Source organism: Panthera tigris, chromosome B4, assembly GCF_018350195.1.
Source record: "Panthera tigris isolate Pti1 chromosome B4, P.tigris_Pti1_mat1.1, whole genome shotgun sequence".
Taxonomy (NCBI): Eukaryota; Metazoa; Chordata; class Mammalia; order Carnivora; family Felidae; genus Panthera; species Panthera tigris.
In genome coordinates this window covers 2708106-2727539 of record NC_056666.1, presented here as the reverse complement: position 1 = coordinate 2727539, position 19434 = coordinate 2708106, and the positions used below count along the sequence as shown (strand labels likewise).

At 42.8% G+C, this 19434-nt stretch overlaps 1 long non-coding RNA gene across 1 annotated transcript; it reads right to left on the bottom strand.

Annotated features, from left to right (window-relative positions):
- Nucleotides 1-4583: 4583 nt before the first annotated feature.
- On the bottom strand, nucleotides 4584-6865 carry LOC122240554. Its single transcript, XR_006220335.1, has 3 exons — nucleotides 6777-6865; nucleotides 5778-5891; nucleotides 4584-4950 (listed from the first exon to the last, which is right to left on the bottom strand). It is a non-coding gene; the product is annotated as an uncharacterized LOC122240554 (long non-coding RNA).
- Between the last annotated feature and the right edge of the window lie 12569 nt (nucleotides 6866-19434).

The window sequence follows — 19434 nt, the reverse complement described above, 5'->3', positions numbered from 1 at the left end:
CTGTTGAAATCGTTATGTCTGGAGCTGAGGTTGCCTCAGGAAAGCAAAATTGACCATCTTATCGGCCAGTGACCTATATACTGATTAAAATTAGTAACACAACAGGCCCCATATTTGCCCCTTGAATAAGCTATACTTTCTCATGTGCTTTAAACCGCTTTGCTCTCCTTTTCTCTCAAGAATAGGCTCTACACCTGACCTGAGTCTTTGATGTGTCCATTGAGGAACTCTACCCAGGTCATAAACTAGGTCAGTTTTTAAAATATATGTCTTACAGGTCAGATTTATTTTAAAAAGGCAAAAATCGAGGTCAGACCCATGAGCCGTTGTGCAATTCTTACGTTGGGGTTCTGCTTCTAAGAACGCGGTGACCTGAATTTCAAAAGTAACTTTGTGCGGAAACGTTCTGGTTCTCGCCTGTCGCTCCCTCCCTCACGCATCCTAGGTAGGTAATTCGAAAGTTAATTCTCCTTTCCTTAATGTCCAACCCCCCCCCCCGAAAGATATTGTCAGATTGCGAGTCTATTTATTTGTTTCCTTCAATAAGTGAGCCCATTCTACGTGCTAGGCACTGGGCTAGTCACCGGCTGGAACAGTTAGAAAAGGAGGGACAGCCTCGCAAAGAAACAGTGGGCACACTCGATTGGAGCATCTGAGAGAGTTTAATAGAGGAGCTTTTATATAAGTGTGGGCAGGTTGCAGGGAAAAGAACGATAGGCAGGGGCTTGGGACAGCAGGGCTGGTGACCCCTGGCTCTGGAGGTAAGGAAGTTACAGCAGCTTGGGGTCAGTCCAGCCAGAAGGGGAGGCTGTGATCATGCAGGACACCAGCTGGCCTGCAGAGGTCCCACCAAGAGGCACAGAGAGAGTGAAGTCTAGCTGTGGGATGGATGCAGTGTTCCCCCAAACGCCTATGCTGAAACCAAAGCCCGGGGTGATGGTGTGAGGAGGCGGGGCCTTTGGGAGGTGATGAGGTAGTGAGGGTGGGGTCCCATGAGGGGATTGGCGCTCTTATAACAGAGGCCCCAGAGAGCCCCCTTGCCCGTCCCCCCATGTGAGGACACGGCTAGAATCATGGGATCTCCTGCTGTCTTGATCTTGGACCTCCAGCCTCCAGAACAGATGCCTGCTGTTTATAAGCCCAGGTCTGTGGTGCTTTGTTAGAGCAGCCTAGACACACGAGGCCACTGCTCTGACCTCCCTCCTTTCCTTCTTCTGCCTCCCCCGGTGCCCCACTTCTCCAGGCCCAGCTGGAGGTCAGCCCTGGGAGCACAGGGCAGGGCGGGAAGGGTGGAGGGTGCCTCCCGGGGAGGGGAGGGGTGGTGGTGAAGGGAACCGCCAAGCTGCTGACGAGTGGCCACACGTGATAGTCTAGTGATGCCACAGACATGCAAACCATTAAGCACTTTGCGCTATAAACTATTCTTCGATTAAGGCCTGTCTGAAGTGAGGTGGACGCCCAGAGGAAGTTTTAACACCTGCCTGGAGAATTAGGGAAGTTTCCCACCAGAAGTAGCACTTTAGCCGCGGTCGAGGGGTGCTAGCATGCACACCACCACCCAAGTGTGAAAAATAACCAGCGACGAGTGTAATGGAAAATGTAGGTCTTAACAATGGTTCTGTGGGGTAGCGGTGTGCGTGCTGATTTATGGTCCTTTGGCATTGCAGTAGGAAAGGTGTTCTCATGAAGAAGAAAAGGAGCCACAAAGGAGAGCAGGAAGTTCAGATACAATATGAAAAAGTCTTTTTAGCGTCCGGGTACACCAAGAAAAGGCATTGAGTCGACAAAAGCCATCAAGGCCTCAGATGATGAATCAGCTGGCAGCCAGTCAGTTAAAATAAGCTGAGATCATTTTCACATACGTAGAAGTTAACTGCGTGTTAGGAATACGATGAAAATTAAGAAACCTAGAATAAAGTGAGATGGGTCCATCGCCAGTAAGTATTTGGGCTGGGTTTCTACCACTAAAAGCAAAACAAAGAGCTACATATATTAACGATCTCCCACTGACTCACATTTTAGCAGAATTCTGAAGAAGTAATTTAAGTGTCTTGACAGACAGAAATAGTTGTAAAGGGAAATAAAACAAAATCCAAGAAGGATCTATCCAAAATCCGAATGATCCGTCGTATGCTGGTTTATGATTTACTCTCAAAAAGATAGCTTGCCTAATGTTTGTCAAAGATCCGGAAAATACATTCGCAAGATGCCGGTTCAGCCGGGCATCTCCCTGGGAGGTGACCACTCTGCTTGTGTTCGAGCTCTCCGTACGGAGATTTTAGGCTTCCATTGGATTCTGCGTCCTTTGAAGGCAAGAATTCTGACTCTTTCCTTGGACGCGGTGGTGCGTTGATGGTAAGTGCTCCATGAAGGTTTATCAAGCCAACTGGATGGTTACCGAGCATTTACTGAAAGACCAGGCTCCGTGAAACAGCACAGGCTCTTTGTCGGGAGCAGAGATGTTGTCACAAAGAGTCAGGCAATTCTTCAAGAGCTCTTCAAGCCGTCGGCAGCAGTGAAGAGAAACGCTCTATCATCTGAAGCGCGCTGACAGTGATGTGTGAAAACTGTATCCAAGACAGGATCTGATGTTGCTTTATAGCGTTTTAATGGTAAATAGAAAGAGATGTGAGGGAACAGAGGTGGAAACCTGCCTGAGACACAAGCTGAAATCTATTGGAAATGTGAATGCAGATCAAAATACGAATGGACCTGGTTGAGAGTGATGGTCTGAGCAAGGGAGTAGGGACATAGGGCTTCCTCACACGCCAGGTCTGACCAAGGAAAGAAATGGTGAACTCTCCAGGAGCTGTGAGGAGAAAAATGTGTAAAGAACCAAGGGGAATAAAGGTGAATTAAAAAAAATTGTTATGAAGATGCCACATTAAATATTTATTATGATTATTCTAGCTAGGAGGTAGAAAACTCATTCCAGACAAATTAATCTATAATTCTATTGGGTCATTGCAACAGCCTGAAAGAGATTTTAACAAAAGAGGCGTAGTTATGCACAAATATAGTCCAGATTCTTTTCTATCAATTTAATGTATTGTATTTTTACAGCATTTTATGATTAACAAAGTGTGTGTGTGTGTGTGTGTGTGTGTGTGTGTGTGTTTTCCAGAGCCACATTCAATCCTCACGATAATACCGTGACAAGGTTACTGTCTCTGTTTTACAAGTGAAAAACTGTTGGGACACAGAGAAGAAATGAGCCATACCCCAGGATTCACACACCTGCTTCGTGACAGAACTGGGGTCCAAACTCAGCTTTCTTACTCGACCTTGACCATTCATTTGATGACTCTAAAATTTGGTTCTGATGAATGTGTACTGATCAGGTAAAGCTAGTCATGAAAATAACTAGTGGTTTTGTCGATATTTCCTACAGAAGTATAGTACGGAAAAACACTTTTTTCTCGTATCTGGATGATGGAAAATAAATATCCTTTAAATAAAATGACTCAGAACCCAAGAATAGCTTTGAGGACCTCATTTAGAGGCACGGTACGGAAGGAGGCAGCGTAACATGGTATTTACAAACACAGACTGTGTCACACCGACCTTGGTTCGAGTACCAGGCATCTCTAAACTCACTTTCTTATCTTTCAAATGAACTCCCCAGTAGGTTGCTCTGATATTTAGATGAGATTGAGTGTAGAGCTTAGCAGAGACCCAACACATCATTCAGTAAATATTAGGTAATATTATTGTACCAGTTTTTCAACACTGGGTGGTAGATCACTATAATGACCACTCCTGATGGCCCATGCCCCTTGCACGCATACTCTCGCCGTGTTGAGGTCTGATTTTTTTCTACACCTAATTTGTTGAGGACTTCTTTTTAAAAAAAATTTTTTTTAACGTTTATTTATTTTTAAGACAGAGAGAGACAGAGCATGAACGGGGGAGGGTCAGAGAGAGAGGGAGACACAGAATCTGAAACAGGCTCTAGGCTCTGAGCCGTCAGCACAGAGCCCGACGCGGGGCTCGAACTCACGGACCGTGAGATCATGACCTGAGCTGAAGTCGGCCGCTTAACCGACTGAGCCACCCAGGCGCCCTGGACTTTTTTTTTTTTTTTAAATCAGGAAAGGATGTTGAGTTTTGTTAAATGCTTTTTCTGCATGGATTGGCATAACCATATTCTTATGTCTTTCATTCTCTTGATGTGTTGATCACATTTATTGATACACAGACATTGAACCATCCTCACAACCCAGGGATGAATCCCACTTGATCGTGGTGTGAGATCCTTTAACTGTGCTGTTGAATTTGGTTTGCTCGTATTCTGTTAAATATTTTTGCACCTACCGACGTCGGCCTGTGGTTGTTCCACCACCCGCCCCTGCCACCCCAATAGTCTCCTTATCTCTAAGGGTAATAGTAGGCTTGTGAACTAGTATGGAAGTATTCCCTCCTTTTCAATGTTTTTGGGAAGAGTTTCAGAAGAATTGGTGTGAATTCTTTAACTGTTGGGTAGGATTTACTGTGAAGCCATCTGATTCTGGACTTTTGTTTGTTGGGAAGCTTTTGATGACTGACTCAATCTCCTTTCTTTTTATTGGTCTCTTCAGATTTTCTGTTTCTTCATGGTTCAGCCTTGGTAGGCTGTGTGTTTCTAGGAATGTATCCATTTCTTCTAGGTTGTCCATTGCCTTGGCATGTAACTGTTCAGAGTCGTCTTTTAGGGTCCTTTGCATTGGTGGCATCAGTCGTCATGTCTCCTTTTTCATTTATAGTTCAATTTACACAAGTCCTCCCTCCTTCCTGTTCTTGGTAAGTACAGCTAAAGGTTTGTCCATTTTATTTGTCTTTTCGAGGGACCGATTCTGTTTTGTTGATCGTTTTCATTTTTCGTTCCTCTATTTCATGTATTTCGGCTCTGATCTTCACTACGTCCTTCCTTCTGCCAGCGTTGGCCTCAGTCTGTTCTTCCTTTGCCAGTCCCTTGAGGTGTGATGTTAAATTGTGTAAGGTCTTTTTCCTTCCTCCCTTCCTCCCTCCTTCCTTCCTTCCTCATTCTTTCCCTCCTCCCTTCCCTTCTCCCTTCCCTCCTTCCTTCCCTCCTTCCTTCCCTCCTTCCTCCCTTCCTTTCTCCCTTCCTTCCTTCCTTCCTTCCTCCCTCCCTCGCTTCCTCCCTTCCCTCCTTCCTTCCCTCCTTCCTTCCCTCCTCCCTTCCTCCCTTCCCTCCTTCCTTCCCTCCTCCCTTCCTTCCTTCCCTCCTCCCTCCCTTCCTCCCTTCCCTCCTTCCTTCCCTCCTCCCTTATTTCCTTCCCTCCTCCCTTCCCTCCTTCCTTCCCTCCTCCCTTCTTTCCTTCCCTCCTCCCTTCCCTCCTTCCTTCCTTCCTTCTTCCCTTCCTTCCTTCTTCCCTTCCTTTCTCCCTTCCTTCCCTCCTCCCTTCCTTTCTCCCTTCCTTCCTTCCTTCCTTCCTTCCTTCCTTCCTTCCCTCCTTCCTTCCCTCCTCCCTTCCTCCCTTCCCTCCTTCCTTCCCTCGTTCCTTCCTTCTCTCCTCCCTTCCTTTCTCCCTTCCTTCCTTCCCTCCTCCCTTCCTTCCCTCCTTCCTTCCTCCCTTCTTCCTTCCTTTCTTCCTTCCTCCCTCCTCCCTGTCTTCCTTCTTTCCTTCCTTCCTTCCATCCTTCCTTCCCTCCTTCCTTCCTCCCTTCCTCCCTTCCTCCCTTCCTCCCTCCCTCCCTCCCTTCCTTCCTCCCTCCCTCCCCCATCACCCCCCACTTTTAGAAGAAATCTCAGAAACGAAATTTCCCATGTGACTCACTCAAAACAACATAAGGGATGTATGCCTCTTCTCCATAGTAGCCAATGCGATGATTAACATAATAAAGTTATTCATCTCTGTCACCATCCTCCAGATTAAATAGCCATATGAACACTGAAACAACACTTTTGTGATTAGGTTGATTGGTGTTTATGATCTTTAATGAGACATAATACAGTCATTTGTGCAAACCACGAGCATATCCTCAACCCAAGTTGTCATGTGGCCAAGTGCAAATTACCCGGGATGGAGACAGCGGCACAGCAGTGGTCAGATTCACATAGCTGTCAGAAATGTAATGTGTTCATTCATGAATGTTGTTTGCTTCTATTTGGGATTTTTGAATCTATTTCCAAAAATATATATATTTTTACATTTATTCATTTTTTGAGAGAGAGAGAGAGAGAGAGAGAGCACAAGTAGGGGAGGGACAGAGAGAGAGAGAGGGAGACCCAGAATCTGAAGCAGGCTCCAGGCTCCTAGCTGTCAGCACAGATCCCAACGCGGCGCTCGAAACCATGAACTGCGAGATCATGACCTGAGCCAAAGTCAGACGTTTAACTGACTGAGCCACCCAGGAGCCCCATCTCGAAAAATAGTTTAAAAACTTTTTTATTTTTTTAAGTTTATTTATTTTGAGAGAGAGAGAGAGAGAGAGAAAGCAGGGGAGGGGCAGTGAGAAAGGGAGAGAGAGAATCTTAAGCAGGTTCCATGTCAGTGCAAAACCTGATGTAGGGCTCAATCCCACAAACTGTGAGATCATGACCTGAGCAGAAAATCAAGAGTCAGATGGTTAACCAACTGAGCCATCCAGATCCCCCTGAAAATTGCTTTTCAATTAAGCTTTTTATTTTGAGATAATCGTAGATTTACATGCACATGTGATCAATAATACAGAGATTTCATATACCCTTTACATAGATTCCTTCAGCCAAAACATTGACAAAACCATAATACAATATCACGAGCAGTGAACTGACATTAACATGAACCACTGACCTTGTTCAGATTTTCCCCACTTTTACCTGTCCTCTTTCTGTATGTGTGTGTTTAGTTCCATGACATTTTGTCACATGTGTAGGTCTGTGTATCCACCAGCACAGTCAAGATCTAGACCACTGACATCACAAGGGCACCTTGTGCTGTAATTTTACAGACAGAGGAGACACTTAACAGGGGAGAAGTGGTCTCTCCCCCAGCCCTCTCCCATATTTAACCCTGGAAACTGCTAATCTGTGTTTCATTTCGAGTACATTATGTACAAGTGGTGTCAGGCAGTGTGTAACCTTTGGAATTGGCTTTTTTTTTCACTCAGCATAATTTTCTGGAGAGTCATTCAAGTTGTTGTGTGTATCGATGGTTCATTTCTTTTTATTGCTGAAGACTGTTCCATGATATGTGTACATGAGTTTTGTTTAACTATTTTACTCACTGAAGGACATTTGGGTTGTTTCCAGTTTGGGGATATTATGAACAAAGCTGATATAAACATTTGTGTATGCTTTTTTAAACGTAGTTTTATTTTCCTGGGACCAATGCCCCTAAAGTGTAACTGGAATCTTACCCTAGTTACCTGCGTAGTTTTATTGAGAAACTGCCAAACCATTTTCCAGAGTGACTCTACCATGTTCCATTCCTACCAGAACGTGTGAGGGATCCATGCCGCTCCACCCTCGCCAGTGTTCGATGTTGTCACTGTTTTTGTAAACCCTTCTGATAGGTGTATCGTGCAGTGATATCTCATTGTGGTTTTAATATGCATTTTCTTAATAGATAATGAATCCTTTTCTGTAGTCAGTTGCCATCTGCTTATCCTCTTTAGTAAAACGACTATTGGTATCTTTTCTTATTTCCTAATTGGACTGTTTGTTTCTGAGAGTTCTTTATATATTCTAGGTACTTGTCCTTTTTAGATATGTGGTCTGAAAATATCATCTCCCAGTCTATAGTCTGTCCTTTTATCCTCTTAATAAGATCTTTTGCAGAGCAAAAGTCTCTGATTTTGTTGAAATTAATTCATCAATTTTTCTTTTTACGGACATGCTTGTGTTTTGGTGCTAAGTCTGAGAACTCAGGGCCTACTTCAAGTCCCACAGATTTTTTTTCCTACTTTTTTCCTAATGCTTTTTTAATTATTTTACAGGTACATTTAAGTCTGTGACCTACTTTGAGTTAATTGTATAAAGTCGACCTTTCGTTTTGTTTTGTTTTTTTGCTCTTGGACATCCAATTGTTCTTGCACCATTTGTTGAATGGCTATCTTTCCTTCATTGTATTGGTTTACACCTCCATGCAAAATATTCCTATCAATATGCTATGTCTATGTAGGGCTATTTCTGGATTCATTAATTATCAATTATATCATGTGCACATTGAAGTTATTTTATTTCTTCTTTTCCTGTATGTATCCATTTTATTTTATTTTTTCTTGCTCTAGTGGTGGTCAAAATGTTCAATACTGTGTTGAATCAAGAATGGTGAAAGTGGACCTCCATGTCTTGTACCTGATATTAGGAACTAATATGCAGTATTTAGTTAAGTATAATGTTAGCTGTAGGTAGATTTAGTTGCTTTTTACCAAACTGCAATACTTCTCAATTCCTAATTTAATGAGAGTTTTTTTAAAAAATTATGAATGGATATTAGATTTTATCAAATATTTTGTGTATGTCAATTGATATGATGTGATTTTTCTTTATAATCTAATGATATGGTGAATTATATTGATGGATTTCTAAATGTTGAATGAGCTTCCCATACCTGGAAAAACCCCACTTGGTCATGGTGCATATTATTTTTGAACATTGTTGGATTTGATTTTCTAATAGGTTGGGGATAATTTTTGTATCTTATTTCAGGAGAGATACTGGTCAGTTGATTTCTTTTTTTGTACTGTCTTTGTCTGATTTTGGTATCAAGTTATACCAAACTTGTTTTATACAAGTGGGCTGTTAAGACTTTCCTCCTATTTGTTTACTGGGAAAGATTGAGTAAGTTTGCTGTAAATTCTTATTTAAGTGTTTGGTAGATGTCTACAGTGAAGCCACTTGGGCTTGAGGTTTGGTGAAAGTATTATAATTACAAATTGATTTTTTTAACTGTTATGGGGCTATGCTGATTGTCTATTTGACTGTGTTTGAGGTTCAGTAGTCTGTGATTATTGAGGAATTGGTCCCTTTCTTACTAGTTGTCAAATGTCTGAGTGTAAAGTTTTTTGTAATATTTTCTTATCCTTTCAATGGCTACAGGATCTGTTGTGATGTCCCGTGTTTTATTCCTGATATTAATAATTTGTGTCTTCTCTCTTGAGATTATTATCTGTCTTGATAAAGTTTTCTCAATTTTATTTATTTATTTTCAAAGAGCCAGACTTTGGTGCCATTGGCTCTATTGTTTTTCTGTCTCAGTTTCAGTGATTTCTGGTTTTTTTCCCCCTTCTTTGTACTTGCTTTAGGTTTTTCTTCTTCTTTCTTATTTTTTGTTCTTTGTTTTTCAGACTTTTAACTTTGAATTAGGCTACAGAAACCATTTGCTTTACCTGTTCCCAGGGGAGTAAGTGGTGGCTGCTTTTCCCATTAGAAACTTAACCACTTAGTTAAGTGATTGAGCAGAGTTGCTGATTCCAGTCAGTTGGATCCAAAGTTGCAGAATGGCCAGCATCTGTAGTAGCACTAATAATAAATTTTTAATTAATCATTTGAAGATATAACTGTAATGTGTAAAGTTTTGAATTTATGGACTTACGGTTATTCTTCAGCAGGTTAATTAAACTTAATATTTCATACTCAAACTAAAGTATCATTAGGAAATGTGTGAATTTTATCAATTACAGCTTATTTTCTTCCAATATAGAACTAACTTGAGTTGAAAAGGAATGTGAAGATCTGCCTCAAACATTCTAGTATCTTCTTTGCCTTTTTCCCTGTCCCCAAACTAATTTTGATGGAATTAATCTGTGAATAGAATGCATATCTTAATTTGAAAAGAAATATTCAGCAATCTATTAGTAACTGTGGTGTTTTTCTCCCAGTATTATAACCCAGAGTCTTGCAATAAAAACAACCATTGCTATAAATAGCATATTTTAAAGCATATGGAATTATTTCCTTAATGAAACATTTTAAAAATGATTTATCTGAATTTCTGACTCCACTCAGACATTGCTGAGAAATGTGATCTTGTAAGGCCATGAGTACTTGGATTATCTTGGAGTGACACTAGCGGGTGGCTAGATTTGATTAATTCCTCCAATGCAGAAATAACTGTACCAAAAAACCATATGAAGATATGACAGTTAGGTTTGCCCTTTGAGAATATTCTTTGTCCATTCTGTTATTAATTTACTCACTTGTGTTTTTATTTCATAAATAAAGGAATTATCATGTAGGGAAAAAAGCAGTTTATAAACAGACATTTAATGGACTTTACCTATTAAGCTGAAAGTCATAATAGTTTAAAACTGGGTATTTAAAAATCGTGTTACAATGGGATATAAATATTTTATTTCATTTAGATATCTCTCTCGTAATCACTTTTCGAGGCTTGAGCAACTTTCTTTTTTCTTTTTGACAATTTCACAAGGAACATAATGAGTGAACTTTGCCAAATCTGCAGTTTTGTAAACGCATCAGAAGCAAATTATACCAACTGCTGCAGAGCACAAGCAAGAGCCCTTCAGTGCTTCCCTTTACGACTCGGACGGCCTGCTCAATGGGCTGTGGTTTCCTTGCCATTTGTCCTGCCCGGAGATGCAAATATGAACGTATGCGTGTATCGCTGTGTACATGCACCACTTTTAGAGCGTGCCAAATTTAATACTAGTCAGACAAAAGTACTAGCAACCGCTTGCAAAAGGAAAACAATCTTAAAAACGTGAACTTCAAAGCTTAAAGGAAAAGAGAAGCCATTGAGAGAAGTATCCATATTGATGAGTGCCCCGTAATCTTGACACAAGACAGAAAAGCGCAGGGGAAGACTTAGTCCCTCGTTAAGGAATAATTCTACCACAACTGATTGTGTTGTCAAGTCTTCTGCAAGAACAGGTGAATGCAGTTGATTTCGGAGAAAGATGAGTCAATAAAGGCGGGAAAGGAGCTCTTGGTTTTATGGCGGGCCTGGGAAAAGGAATTTTTTCCTAACCCCTAGGAAAGGTTTTTCTGCCTATACCAACAACATCATTACAAGAGTGATGGTAAAGTCACCAATAGGTTTATGGGGCCTCACGGCATAAGTGCCAAATGATGTGATCTAATTTGACCCGATTCAGTAGTAATCTCCTGAACAGCTCTCTCTTCAAGGTCCACCTTAACCGCTTGGTATTTGCTAACCCCACGCATGTGTTGTTCAGCTCCACAAGCAAGGTTATTCCTGTCCCTGTTCTTCCTCATCACCTGCCAACACCCCTGTTTGCAGCAGAGTTCTCTGCACCTCCTGTGCCCATGATCACCAGGTAAGTGTTGGTTAATATCTACATCTACAGTATGGATGAGAAAGGTCTGGATTTTCAATAAATACAAGACAGCTAATTAACTCGGATCTAGAAGGCTACCAATAAGATTGTGAGGCAACTCAAGAACCATGGTAGAAATCCGAAGTGTGTGTGTGTATGCATTTATTTTGCATATATATATTCATTATACCATATTATATAGTTGTACCATAGAGCACAGTTATTATACATATCATATGGATTATGCATATGAAACAGGGGACATATCCATTGCGGGAAGCATGTGAGCCCAGGTGCTATCAACCCGCGGTTTCGTAAGTGGAGAGTTTGAGCACCAAGGCAACCGGCAGTCCCAACAGAAGCTCCTTCGTTTTCCCAGAAGATCTGAGAATCTTGAAAAAATACCTGAACCAAATGAAGACATTCCATGGAACATTTTGGAATACGAATGTTCAAAACTTCTGAAGCTGAGATAGATCCCGTGTGTATGGGAGGTTTCTCAGGGAATCACACGGATGCCCAGTGCCACTGAGGCTTCGTCAGTGGTTGTGCTGAATCCCTAAGCATCTAGAAAAAGAGCGCTCAAAAGAAATGGACCCCGATTGCCCCTCAGGGCCCTCTGGGACCCCTCAAAATGCAGGCAGCACGGTTTAGTTTAGTTGGTGCAAAGATGCAAGGCGGCACGGGACTAAGTCATACGGTGATTCCTCGTGACCTTTTCATTTCAACTCATTTCGTACTAATCCTTTCAGCTCATAAAAGTTTTAGAGGATGCTAAAATATACTTTGACATGTAAAAAATGTAAAAAGTTAAAATACAATTCACGTACATAACAGCACCCAAATTGTATGTATACAACTTACTAAATTCTCACAAAGTAAATACACTTGTATAAACAGATCGAAAACTAGGACAGTCCCGGACCCCAGAGCCCCCCCACCCTTTCCCTTCCCTTGATGACCAGCCCTGGAGAGGACATCACTGTCCTGCTTCCCCAGGCCCCAGGCGGGTGTGCTTGCACAAGGCTGTCATATAGATGGAACCAGAACACCTGCACGTTTCGTGTGTGAGGTTCCTGGAAGCAGCCACGTGACATTTGTTAAACAGATGTTGCTTCCAAAACTAGCAGAGAAGTAGGCGTGTAGAAGGAGTTATCTACTGTGGAACTTGTTGCCATCAGCAGGATATCTCCTCGCCACTGTGGGGAAGCAGCGTCTTCTGCACCCTGAGGCCGACCCCCCAGATGGCTGGGGGAGCTCGTCCTCATCAGGAGTAGGCATCTCTTGGTGGCGGGCCTGCATCCCAGCTGCCGGGAGGGGAAGGCATGTCTGTCCCTCTGTGGAACCCCGTGCACCTGGTCTGGAAAGTTTTTATTGTGATGTGCACGCCTTTTCCATGAGCGTGAGGAATAGATTGACCCCGATTTCACTCGTACAGGTTGATTATCTTGTACCAATGACTATCTCACACAGTTTATTTCCCTCTTTGTGCCTGAAGGAGATTCTTTTGGAAGCTTAAATTTACCTGTGTTTTTTGTTTTTTTGTTTTTTTTTTTTTGGGGGTCATTCCTATTTGATGAGTTTGTTCAGAACTAAATGAAACGTGCTAATTGCCTGGAAAAGAAAACAAATGAACCCAAATATCAGCTTTAACCCCTTGTTAATTGCCAAGGTTATCCTAGCATTTCTGCCTCTCTCAGTCTGGAATGACCGTATTTAAGATGAAGCCCTGTTTCCTAAAATCCTAATGCTGATGGTATCTTCCTGTAGATATACAGCATTCACAGTGAGTTCTCCAGACGTTTGCCAACTCAGTGTTCTATTTTCCCTTTTCGGTGCGATTCCCTTATCTGGGACCTCTGCTGAGGTTATCAGCCAGCTGGGCAGGACTTAGTAAAATCCTTTTTTGCCTTGAAAGGATTAATCTTGGTGCAGGGACTATCTATTCTGGCGCTTGAGTATAAGAAAGCGAAATGCTTTAGGTTGGCCCAAAATGTCTGAGAAAGCCTTGGGATGTTTCATAGGTGTGAATAACGAAGCTGTTCCTATTCTGTCATTCCATTCCTTTTTTAACATTGGTATTCCTTAACATAAGTCTCCAGCAGTACGTATCAATGATCCGTGCATATTAATCACAAACTATGGCAAATTAATAGAGTATTTCATAATTCTGCAGACATCCGTAAATCTTTTCTGACAGTTGGCTGGAGATCTCCTGGGGTATTAGTTTTCCTTCGTAGCAGATATATGATACTTTTCTGCCAACACAACAATACCAGATAAAGCCTCTGTATATGTGGCTGTTTGTTTGCCTTCTCAGATTTAAAAAACAGCAGCAGGGGCGCCTGGGTGGCGCAGTCGGTTGAGCGTCCGACTTCAGCCAGGTCACGATCTCGCGGTCCGTGAGTTCGAGCCCCGCGTCAGGCTCTGGGCTGATGGCTCGGAGCCTGGAGCCTGTTTCCGATTCTGTGTCTCCCTCTCTCTCTGCCCCTCCCCCGTTCATGCTCTGTCTCTCTCTCTGTCCCAAAAATAAATAAAAAACGTTGAAAAAAAACATTTTTAAAAAACAGCAGCAACAACAACAACAAGAAGCAATTGTGTGCTCGAACAAAATATTTTCTGTGATATCGTGGCATCTTCTTTCCAGAAAATCTTTAAAGATAGGTTAGCTTCTCTATGTCTTTATTGGTTTTTGTGAAGTTGTATGAACACGCATTATGCCACATCGTGGCGATCACTCATTGAACCCAGAGTTAGAATTTTTCAGTATTTATCAGGTACGTTTTATTAAACACCTTAGTCATGCCGGAGGTGTGTCAATTGAACATCACTTATTTCTTATTTCCCCGATATGAAGCTGTCACTTTCGAATAATTTCAAAATTCTCTTGAGCCAGATGGAAGTCCCTGTCTGAAACACTCTTGCGTGAAAACCAAGTGGTTCCACAGGTTAACCAGTAACATTCACAAACCGAGCAAATGTTCCATTCTCTCTTCCTGAAATCATTTTCTTTGAACTTTGAGTCTTTTACAATTAGTAAAACTATTTATCTCTTTACTCTTTCTCTTTCTTTCTTTCTTTCTTTCTTTCTTTCTTTCTTTCTTTCTTTTCTTTCCTTCCGTCCTGCTTTCTGCTTACTTTTCTTTTACCTGACTACTAGAATAAAAAGAATGCAGCAGAGAATAGTTGGAATTTATTTCAGGTTTGTGATTTCATTAAAATTGAAACGTCCATATCGCTCCTTTTCAAAATTCTTTTCATGGACTTTTTCCTCCATGTGATTCATTGTATCATGGTCTAGTGGGAGCTTTACTTTTCTGGAGGACATTGAGTTGAGATGGTTGGGGATGGTTGACCTGTGAAGGTGACAGAGATCACCTCACATGGGAAGATGGCGGGTGATGGAACTGACAGGAACAGCTACATTCCTGACGTCAGAAGAAATGATTAAGTCCGTAATCAGATGGCTTATTCATATGTCTTACTAAGTACACATATGTGACAGTATATGCTCGGCATAAGCCTCAGGTCTTTAAATTATTAATTCGTTCATCTTCATAGTTTCTTATCATTGCTGTGCATCAGATGAACTGGGCCCAGAATGGTTAAGCAGCGGCCCACGGTCCCACGGCTTTCAGCGCTGGGGGCGGACTAGAACACACGGGGCTCCAGAATCCAGAGTTTAGATGCCGTGCTATGTTTCCTGACTTATCTTCACTAACATGGGGAGCGGTCATCTTTCCTAGGTCAGTGGACTCGATCATAGCTACACCCGTGTTCCTGCCCCCTACCAAAAGAAAGAGAAAACCCATACAGGGTGTCATGGGAGAAGATGTCGCTGGCTTGGCAACACATATTTATAAGGCAAGGGGAGGCATTCTGAATGAAAATCTTCTTTTCTTATATGCAACTGGAAAAGGTTTTCAAAGAACTTCTCAATCTTTCAAAGTGCTTTCAGTGCTTTTCAGCAGGCACTGAAAGTAGGAATAATGGAACTGATAAAATGATGTTGATTGCATTAATGCTGCCTCTCAGCGCTGGTCTCCAGTAACAGGGAAGAGCCTTAACTAATACTGCCGAGGAGAGGAAAAGACACGAGGAGACCAGAATTCATTATATGATAGACTTCATCTACACCCGGGATCCTTTTTCTTTAAAAAATGCTACCTTTTCTCTTCCTTTGTGAATGGAATCAATAGGAAAATATATTGAAATAGTCACATACATCATTTCACTTTTTTCTGATAAAAGATTCAACAAAGTTACAGCTACCCAAAGTTATAATTTTTCCCCGTGGTTTTGAGTTCAGAGAAACTTTGCTCAGATATTACTGATTTTCTGGTACGTGTGAGGAGAATATGTTAGATAGTTAAATGTGATTTCCGAGATCATGAAATGCTTGAAACCGTGGAGTTGTCCTCATTTAATATTCTGAGTTGAGGATTGGCACCCAGTTGGAAGCCAGTTTTCCAATCAGCTATATAAAGGGGGAGTGAGGAAGGGGGGTACAGGAAAGCAGAATGTCCTTCATCAGGACTTTGCCTGTTACAGCCAACATTAATATTTTTAAGCTGCTACAAGTATGTCTTAGTTAGCTTGAGCTGCCATAACAGAGCAGCACAGACTGGGTGGGTTATAAAGAGCATGAATGTATTTCTCATGATTCTAGAGGCTGAAGTCTGGGATGAGGAAGCCAAGACGGTCAGGTTCTGGTGAGAGCCCTCTTCCTGGTCCACAGATGGCCGCCATCTTGTTATAGCCTCCCATGGTGGAGGGAGAGAGGAAGAAAGAAGGAAAGTTCTCTCCCTAATGTCTCTTATTAGGGCACTAATCCCGTTATGTGAGCCCTCATGACCTCCTCACCTCCCAAAGGCTCCACTTCGTAACACTATCACGTCCGTGTGTTAACGCTTCAACGTAACAGTTTAGGCGGGGACCCAAGCATTCGCTCCATAGCAAAGCATATATGAAAACCTTAAAAAAATTTTTTTATACTGTGTGCTTTCAGCGCATCCTGGCCAAGATACAAAATCAGATGTTTGATTCGTGTTCCTATGTTTAAAAGTTTGTTTCCTATGTTAAGGAACATTCCTGGTATTTCTGACTTCCATATCTTTGGAATTTCTATCTCCCCGGAGCAGGGAGGGTTTCCCAAAGACATGTACTCATGTGCATGAGGAGGGGCCGTAGGAAAACACTGGAATCGTGGTCAGAGATCTTGGTTCAAATCCAAAGCTGGCAGCAAACCAGCTGGTATGTGGGTCACGTCATCTACTCCCTCTGGGAGTTTATTCTGCACACCGGACTTTAGAAAGTGGTACACAGCCCATTCACCTCACAGGGTTGTTGTTCGGATCAGACAAAGTTGTGTATGTGAAGCCGCCATATATGTTCGGATCGGATGAAATTGTGTATGAGGAGCCATCATATAACTGAATGCTGGAGACGTTCACATGGGCACCTGTACATGGCACACAATCATGTGAGTGATATTTAGTAACCAGAAAGGAGGCAGAGGCTTACCAGAATGCACGAAGTAAGATGGTTGCTCAAGGCATGGATGCCAGGAACAGAAGTGGGCAGAGTTCTGCTGCAGTGAGGAGAGGGCCAGAAGCCTGTCTTCGTGAGGTCACACCTGCCGGGTCCCATCAGTGGCACAGTGTGGGAATTACCTGCCCATCACCATGTCCCTCTTCCTGTGCAGAGTGTGTGCCTTTTGCTTGTAACTCAGGGATAGCAGACCTTGCCTCCTGCTGTTGTAAGCCAAGAATGGTGACACCAGGCTCCTAGCAGCCGCTAGACAAGGAGACCTGACTGAGGGGGTCGAAGACCAGCTGCGGGCTTCTGGGAAAACTTCCCTTGGCTCTAAGGTGGACATTCTGGAAGGGACAGAAGCCATTTTCCCTGGATTTTGTGTTGTCTGCAGGTGACTTCCAGCGCCGCAGTAGCCATTTTGATGCTGGCCTGAGGACGGGGAGAGGGAGGCCCCTGGCCACACCTGCAGCCGCTGTGTCGTGGCCTCCTGGAGGCACCCCTCCTTGGGGGGGCTGATCTGAACTGGGCTTCTCTTTACCCATAGTGAGAGGAAGACTCACTGGTCAACGGTAGTCATGGCACATTTGGTTGGATCCCTTATAACGTCCAGGAGACAAGAGCTACACTCTAGTTACCAATCTCCCTGAGCAGAACCAACTAGACAGACATTCCTCCCGCCCAAGCCGAAGCCACCGGCTGCCACGGCAGGGCGGGCGTCACCATATTCTCTGGGGCCAAACTCCCCAGTGACTCTAAGGGTTGGCGGACTTTCCATCCCGCAAGGAGTCCCCCAGGATCTTGTTTTTCTCAACCAAGTTCTGATAAATATGAAGCCACAGGACGCTGAAGCTTGTTTTCTCCATCAGACCCCGGGAGGGTTGGCCCCCTGAGCTGCTTTCTGCGCACAGGTGGTAAACCCTGGCGTTCGGCCAGGCTGCAGATGGTCCCTGTAACCTCGTGTCTGATCGGGTCCCGGCTGGAGGGCAGGCCTGGACCTTGGGAAGCAAGAGCAGAGGGAGATTCTGAGTCCAGCACAGCAAATGCCTCCACCCAAGGCAGGATTCTCCGGAGAGCTTTCTGCCTTTTCCTCAGGGCAGAGACGGGCGTCCACAGCACATCGCGTGTGAAATGGAGCGCTTTATAAGACACAAACGTGGTATTGCCCATGTCCCTAACATGTGGATATATGCCCGAAGAGTTAATTGGAAAGAACGCCCAGCAAAAATCCTGTTCGTCATTATCTATGAAGGTGGGGAGGGTAGAGGGGCGGTGGTGTTTCTGACGATTTCTGTTTCCTTCTTGGTAATTTTGGTATTACTTAGATTTTTACGATGAGTACATGTCACTTTTATGCAACTAATAATATCCTTTTAAGGGGCGCCTTGGTGGCTCAGTTGGTTAAGTATCGACTTCAGCTCAGGTCACGATCTTGCGGTTTGTGAGTTCGAGCCCCGCATCAGGCTCTGTGCTGACAGCTCGGAGCCTGGAGCCTGCTTCGGATTCTGTGTCTCCCTCTCCCTTTGCCCCTCCCCTGCTTGTGCTGTGTCTCTCTCTCAAAAATAAGCATTAAAAAATTTAAAAATATATGCTTTTAAAAACTGAACAATTTATAAAGGCTAACTAAATCTTTTGGTTTGAGAATTTTTATTTAGAACCCCCTTTTTCCCCCCTAATAATAAGTTTGGCAAAATAATCAGTAGGCTGTTCAGGGTATTGATAGTTTGGAATAATAAAACCATATAATTTGGGTACATGAGAATTCTCGTCTTTCTATTCTTTACCACAGGGGGAGGTGCCTGGATCTAATTAAGTCCAAAGCAGTATCATATTATCAGGACAAGCTGGAATTTATTAACGATCAGGACACAATATGAGATCCATCTAATGACCTTAAATATCTAGATGGCTGGAATGCAATCCAATTTACTTGATAAATCAAGAGATTGATTGTCTTACAGCAATATTTTGTCTCTATGCCCCAAGCCCAGCATTTCTGATAATTTATTTTTAAAAATTAGCACATAAATATCATGCCAAGTTTTTTTTTCTTTTTTGCTTTTTTTTGTCGATAGCCCACAGACGTTGATGTATTTCCACTTGTGTCATGAGTGCAGGTGAGTTGTGAGTTGTAAATTCAGACGACACCCTTGGAAAATCCTCATTACTTCTGGAAACAACCGGCATTTGAAGAAGTGACTCGTCCTCGGATCTGTTTGGCCCATAATTGTCAGCAAGAACTGTAATCTCTAAGTTCAGCACTTTCTGCTTCACTAGGTCTGTGCTCACCTGCATTTTGTGGGGAAGCGATTACTCTGGAGACGCACACCTGCTGTAAACCCAGCTTTATCACTTACCGTCCCTGTAACCTCGGGCAGCCCATTTAATCTCTGTGAGCCTTCCCGTAAAATGTTGATAATAACACCATTTTAAGATTGATGATAATGTATATATTTTGTCTGCAACAGTGTATGTGATCAATAAATAGTAGCTATTATTCCTGCAAAAATAATCAAACCAATGATGGGATATTAGATTAAAAAGCAAGGAGCGGGAATGGAGTAAATGCCTCATTTTTAATGTCATTTAGGGCACACACGGCCATCTTTTTTGAAGCAGAAGATGGTTCTTGGCTCACCTTCTAAACGTAAGCAGAGCATGTGGGGAGCATGGGGT